This window comes from Sturnira hondurensis, unplaced genomic scaffold, assembly GCF_014824575.4.
Source record: "Sturnira hondurensis isolate 20B ecotype Veracruz unplaced genomic scaffold, ASM1482457v3 Scaffold0005493, whole genome shotgun sequence".
Classification (NCBI taxonomy): Eukaryota; Metazoa; Chordata; class Mammalia; order Chiroptera; family Phyllostomidae; genus Sturnira; species Sturnira hondurensis.
This window is the reverse complement of record NW_028078124.1, coordinates 142,487-149,933: the sequence shown is the minus strand read 5'-3', so window position 1 is coordinate 149,933 and position 7,447 is coordinate 142,487. Positions and strand designations below refer to the sequence as shown.

The following is a 7,447-nucleotide window of genomic DNA, read 5'->3' as shown; positions in this document are numbered from 1 at the left end:
AAAAGGGAGCAGAAAAGACACATATGTCCCCACTTCCTTTGTCCTGTTTCACAAATCATGTAAATTCGAGGACAGACGGGGCAGGAATTCACCAAGGTATTTCCAACCTCAGCAAGAAGGGGCTCCTTAGCAAGAACCAACTGGATGATGCTGCCACTGAGCCCATCCCCTGTCCGGGCTCAGAATCCATCTGAGCAGCTGTGGGTGGTCAGCACGGGTTTTGATGGGAATGCAGATTGCCCACACTGGGAAGATATGGTGACCATAGAGGATCCTGGCATGTCAGAATATGAGGTAAGCTGTGACATCTGTCTTTATATTAAGTTATAAACCGGAAAAGCAAACACCTCCAAAAATACAATTATAATACAGCTGTCCTCTTTAAATATACTCGCTGCTCATGTTAATCAGTTTTTCCCCGTTTGCTTTCAACCTTGAAACAACTTAGAAATGTCATCATGTTGAACTGAACTTAAGACACATGCCTGGGTTCACTTGGTGTAGCCATACTACTTTTTCACTGGTGTCTACCTTCCAGCAATCAGTGGGGATGAAGAAGTGGCTAAAACTCTCAAAACAAAGCTACTGGAGATGGGGAAAAGGAACCAGAAGATGCTTCTAGGAAATATTAGGCAGCTGCTGCAAGGAGGGGCTTGCAAAGTTTGAAAGGCATTACAAAAGTGAGATGTTGTTTTGAAGGGATTTCAAATTGGAAATTAGTGGGTAGGAAAGCAGGTGGGAAGGTGGGTGGATAAGTAAGCAACCCAGAAAGAAAAGAGGAACCTAATTCCTTCCTATCTTGGACCAAGAAGGCAAGGAAGCCTAGGAAATGACACTACCTCCTACTGCAGATGTTTGGTCAGGGCCATTGCTTTTCTTTCTACATAAATAATCCAGACCGATGCCCTTGAAGGGAAGGCAGATCACTGAGTTCTCCAAAGTGAAATATGTCTATGGGTGTGTGCGTCCTACTAGGTAGAGTATATAACAATGCATTTTCTTATATTTTATTATCTATGTATAGACAGGCATATATTCTATTATTCCTTTAATGCAAGGGAAATTTTTCCCAATGTATATGAATACACCAAGTTAGCTTTCTACAGTATATGTAAAACAAAATTAGGGAGAATCCATTCAAAATAGTACATTTCTAAATGCCCGCATGGTAATATTTGGTAAGTAGTGTGTGCCCTGACTGCCTTACAGCTGTGATCCTCCTGTCCTGGTGGTGGGCGTGTCTGTCTCCTCCCCAGGAGAATGGGGGACAACTGCACATGGATCACAGAAGTCACCCTGCTGGGCTTCCAGGTAGAGCCAGCACTGGAGTTTGTGCTTTTTGGACTCTTCCCTCTGTTCTGTGCCCTCACCCTTCTGGGGAATGGTGTCACCCTGGATCTTGTCTGCTCAGATTATAGACTGCACAGCCCAATGTACTTCTTCCTGTCCAATCTGCCTGTCATCGACATGTCCTATGCTTCCATCAATGCCCCCAAGATGCTGGCAAACTTAGTGAGCCACAATAGAGTCATCTCCTTTGTAAATTGCCTTATGCAGACATTTGTTTCAGGCCTTTGCTCTCGCAGACTACCTGATTTTTGTGGTGCTGTCCTATGATCAGTAGGTGGCCATCTTCCACCCCCTCCATTACTCTGTCATCATGAGCTGGAGAGTGTGCATGGTCTTGGCCAACACTTTCTGTGCATGTGCCTCCCTCTTGGCTTTGGTCCATATGGTTCTCATCCTGAGGCTGCCCTTCTGTGGGCCTCATGAAGTCAATCACTTCTTCTGTGAGATCCTGTCTGTCCTCAAGCTGGACTGTGCTGACACTGGGCTTAATGAGCTTGTCATCTTTGCTGCCTTTGTGTTCCTCTTAGTCGGGCTCCTTGGCTTGGTCCTGATCTCCTACACATGCATCCTCTTCACCATCCTGAGGATCCAGTCTGGGGAGGGCCGCAGGAAGGCCTTCTCCACCTGCTCCTCCCACCTCTGTGTGGTCGGGATCTTCTTTGGCTGAGCCATGGTGGTTTATATGGTCCCTGACTTCAGTCAACAAGAGGAGAAGGAGACAATTCTGGCCCTGTGGTACCTACAGTCTCTTTAACCCAATGTTGAACCCCGTCATCTATAGCCTCTCAGAGACTTCAGTCAACGAGGGGACAAGGAGAAAATTCTGGCCCTGTGCTACCTACAGTCTCTTTAACACAATGCTGAACCCCCTCATCTACAGCCTGAGGAATGCTCAGGTGAAGGACGCCTTATGTAGGGCACTACAGGTGAAGTCCAGGTGAAGGGAAAACTCAGAATGTTCTCCTAAATTGAAGTTTCCTAGCTGTGTTTCACACAGCTGAAGTTTCACAGCTGAAAAGAGTAGCTATGTTTTACAGTTCTGAAAAACCTTCAAGTGTTAGTTGAGCAGAGAACAACTGGGTTGACATTGTCTGCATTCTCTCTGCCACCTCATTGAATGTCATGTTACCTCCAGAGAGCCCCACCATACTGTGGGAGCGACTTCTCTCTCGAGTCCCCCCGAGTTCCAGGGACGAAAGTGAGTAATGACCGAGACATGCTGAGATCTGTTTGGGGAGAAGGAGGGGGCTAGTGGCCAGTTTTTCAGGGGAGACAAAGGCCAGCAGCAGCCAGTTTCTCTGAAGAGATAAAGGCCCGGAGCGCCCCTCTCCCTAGCCTCTTATTGGGTTGTAACTCACGGGAATACAGGGTGGCAAGGATAAAACAGTAGATAACATTTCAAAGATATCTGAGGGCTTCAGCGTCTCTCTCAGGAAGAGAGTTTGGGAGACATACTCATTTCCTCTTGGACCCTTATCATATGAATGAAATCACACTGAGCAGAGCAGATCTCACAGGTTTATCAGGAAGTCTTTGTGATGCCAGATTTTTCCAAGGACTTGCTCTAGCAAGGCAAGGAGCTGCACACCTCCCCATGGAGTATTCAGGCTTAAGGGGATTAGAGCCAGGAAGTGCTTCTCCCAGAGAACATGGGGACTCCAGCTTTGTCAAAGCCAGGAGGAAAGAGTCCATTGCTCTTTATTGCAGCACCCCCCCACCCCTCCTCAAGTCCTTCCATGAAGGCCTCCCAAGTGATTGAGTCTGGCTTAGGTTGCACCCCACTGTGAGAAGTCTGACCCTCATTGACTTCTGACCAAGCTTTGGGGGCAGGGAGAGGAAACTGAGGCAGCCTTTGGTACCAGAGATAAGCTTTGTCCCCTGTGGCTCCCATTCCAGAGGTCCTCCCTCACCCTTAGCCACAAGATACAATTCCTAAAACCAGGCAGAGCGGTCTACAACACTGTACACTTCCAAGAGAGTGAAGAGACAAAGGCAAAGTGTCTGAGCATTATTGTGAAAGCATTTCCGACCTTGTAGAGCCTTGAAAAGTTCTCAGAGATGCCCTATGGTCCCCAGGCCACACTCAGAGGACTCATATAACAGTGCATTCAAACTTCGAGCTCCATATCTGTAAAGGGAAAATTATTATCATATTGAATTGTGGGGTGTCACTATAAGGTACTTGGCACAATTTCTGAAACCTAAGAAGGACTCAGTAGTTGTTGTTCATGGATATCATAATGGTTTCTCATTTGTACCTATGAGCCCTGAGTGCAGATGGCGAAATATCCTGGCCTTGGAGGACCCTGTTCTCTCTCAGGGTCACCCTAACAGGTTCCATGGAATCCCACCCTCTACAACAAGGAGAGAAGAAGGCATACATAATACTAATTATTTCAAGAGCTTGGCTGCCATCATTGGTGGTGTCTGTCTCAGGGCTAAAGCTCCTGAGATCCCTGCAACTTCAGGTAGAAACAGCACAGCGCTAGCAAACGCCCTGCCTGGTCCCCAGTGCTCTTCCCCCAGAGAGGGTCAGACTTGATCTTTGCTGTTCTCCTCAGAGGGAATTCAGAGGATTTTTCTTTTCCTGTAGGGAGAAGATAACTAGGCAGAATATCTTATGATCATTGTGGGGATCTAAACCCTGAATAGAAACTATAGAAGGTTGTCAGTTCAACTCGTTCTCAAATCGAAGCTATGCCCCTGGGCTTCTCTTAAGGACCCACACCAACACCTGTGGCACCTTCATGCCTGGGTCTCCACCTGCAGAAGCTGCAGAGGGGCAAGCTGCTGCCCCTGTTCACAAGTGCATTTCTCTCCTCCATGGGGTTTATTCCAAGTCAGAGTAAATGCTCATGAGAAAATCCCCCACAGAAGAACTGATTTGTGCTTGGAAGGTCATGTTCAGTGTAGATAATTGAGGCTGGACAGGAGAGAAGCTGACACCACCATGACTGTGTGCATGAGACTGGCATTGCTGGGTGCTCTTTCCTCCTGAGTCCCACGGGCACTGCAGGTCAGTGGAACTGGTGCCTAATTTCTTCCTTCCCCACCTCAGGGACAGTTTTCCTCCTGTGCTGTGAGCAGGGCCCTGACCACCCTCAACATCTCTCACACTCCCTTCCTGATTTGCTTGGGTAGTGGTTGTCAGAACTAGCTTGCTGTTTCACCAGGGCTTTAGAGCCAGACATTGGCAGTGAGTAAGGCTCCCAGGAGCCAGATTACAGACAGTCTCTGTTACCTAGTCTGAATGAAAAGAGTGACATCCAGGGCAAGTTCTCTCCATGGAAGAGAATCTCCCAGGAAGTTGGACAGGAGTTCATTTCTTTGCTGAACCTGGGTAAAATGTAAATCTACCAGACAGTTACCTCCTTTCCTAAACAATGGAGGTGATGAGCTCTTGGAGATGATTGCAACATTAGAAATCATAGTATGTGATGTAAATGTCTCTTCTATCATCCATTATGGCAGACTGAGTGTGAGACTCCAGGCCGGAGCTGGGGAAGTGGGATAAAGCTCCAGAGCTGAAGAAACTCAGAGCCACAGGACCTCCCAGGTTAAGAGCTACTTCTGCCGACCTCACAAACCTTCATATGTATGTCACTAGTGTTTTAGTCTAACCGTGATAGTTTCTTCTATGTTCCAGTGTGTGTCTACTTAAGAGATATAATCTGTCTCCTTTTTTAAATTTTCATTGTGCTTATTTTTAATAGCAAAATGATAACCGTGGTAATGAAAATAAAAATAAAATGATAAGTACAACTAAAATAAATTAATCAATTTATGCAGACACAAAACTAAAAAGTTAGTAAACAAATGTTTCTACTGAGTAATAATACATTGAGTTATATTCAACAAAATTATTATTTTTCATGTTCAGAGATAAAATATGTTTCAAACAATTACTTATTATATCCAACTGTGTTTGAGTAGAATTTGGAAATACTGATGTCGTTCTCCTCACTGTATATAATATAGCAGTATTCTTTAATTGTAGTAAAAATTAATGTCCCAAATTTAATACACATTTGCATATAGTCTTCCCAAATGTACTCTTATTTTTGAAAATGAAAATCGAGGATTTTGCCTGTTTCCTCCACTGATCAAATTCTCACTGTGCTTTTCAAATAAAATAGAAACTGTGTCTTGGTTAATAGACCCAGGCAAACATAACATGCTTAACATACACATTTTTTAACTAAAAATGACAATCATCTATTTAACGAACATTTCCTGAGTGCCTCTTTCATCAAGGACTATACTAATTGTCAGGAGACATAAAGATGTGTAAGACATATAGGGATAAAAAGTTCATTATTTGGTGAGAGGGAATCTCAGCTTAAATCAGTGATATTTGATTTCAATCTCCTTCTGTCTTTGATATGTCCTGAAGTTTCCCCATATACCCTTAGAGTGAGGATTTAACTGTTGTCACTGTTGTTATTGGCTAAGCCTGCACATTTGTTTTGTTTTTAAAGAGACCCCACAAGAACCTAGCCTAACTCCCAAAGGTAGAAAGACCCTGTTTTCAGGTTGTCTGACAGCAAGCCCTTCAATGGGGCGCAGAGGTGATCAAGCAGGTGGCGACGTCTCTCTGTCCTAACTGGCTGCACCCTACAATATGATGGTTCAAAGGAGGAAGCTGGGGTGCCCTGCAACATCCATCTGGTAGGACTGTGAGGGCAGTGGTCAGCCCACTGTGTCAGCACATGGGTGTGTTTGACCCATTTGCATACCCACCTGAGCCCAAACCAGCCCCAGAATGCTCAGTTACTGAGACTTGACTGCCCTCCAAGGGATAGACAGTAGTTTTAGCACAGTAGATTTAAAATTACCAAACTTGCCCACACTCATAAGCATTTAAAAATATTTGGATTATAATTATATCCATGGTCTTAAGAGATGGAACTGGTCATTACTTGGGCATGCACTGTCCACTCCCCTGAAGCCTCACTGTAAGTCCTGTGTGGTACAGAGGGGTTAAGTGATGTTCATTGTGCTAAAGTAACTGTTTAACTTGTAATTGCTGCACAGGTAGGAGCCTTCTCCTCATGTTCATACAGAATGAAGAGTCATGTAATCACAGGTGCCATATACCTAGAAATCGGGGGTTCCCCTCAAGCCAGAAACTGGAATTGAGAAGAAAACACTAGGTGAGACACTAATGAGAAATCCCCATCTCTTGTTGTTCATGACATAGATGTAAAGACGTCTAAGAGGAAATCCAAATGTTGGTGTTAGAGTGGCTTCCTTCACATGGACCATGTGGAACCTTGGGGTGGAGCAGCTAGGACATGAAATAATGTCACATAAAATGTGTCAGTTTCTTCAAATAAGAGAGTAAATAGCTCAGGTGGCAGGTGGAATAAGAATAAGGGGGTTTTCAGCCTGGTGAACAAATAGCTGCACACATTACAAGTCAGGCAGTGGGGGTGGCTTCTTTCCATATGGAAAATGCCACCCCAACACCAGCATTTGGATTTCCTCTTAGACGTCTTTACATCTATGTCATGAACAACAAGAGACACGGATTTCTCATTAGTGTCTCATCTAGTCTTTTCTTCTAGTCTTTTCTTCTGGCTTGAGGGGTACCTCCGATTTCTAGGTAAATGGCCCCCATAATTACATGACTCTTCACTGTGTATGAACAAGAGGAGAATCATTTCAACATGAAATTGCCTGATTTGGAGCATTTGCCTCTGTGAAACATTTAACATCCATCTGAGAGAAGAGTGTACTGAAGAATGAAAGAAAGTGAAGACCAGCAGGCTTTCCCCTGAGTGTGGGGAGAACAACGCTCCCTGGCAGCCAGCGTGGTCAGAGCAGCCACCCAAGTGGGACAACTGCACAGTGGTGGTGAATTCAGGAGTAAGCGCATCAGGTCTGTGGAGTTAGACACCCTTCCCACTAGGTGGTTTCTGACAGAGGTGAGTGTCCCTGCTGCTGGGATTTTGCAGTTTGATCTTTAGATGACTAGAGACAGAGCAATACGTTAACACAGATACATAAATTGTGTGACTGATTTCACTGAGCACTGTCAAATCTCAGGACTTACTACAAGAATTCATCAGTTTAAAATTTACTCACCGAAGCTTTA

At 44.8% G+C, this 7,447-nt stretch overlaps 1 pseudogene; it reads left to right on the top strand.

Annotated features, from left to right (window-relative positions):
- The first annotated feature begins 1,260 nt into the window (after positions 1 to 1,260).
- LOC118987902 (olfactory receptor 2A2-like) lies at positions 1,261 to 2,291 on the top strand (annotated as a pseudogene).
- Positions 2,292 to 7,447: the final 5,156 nt, after the last annotated feature.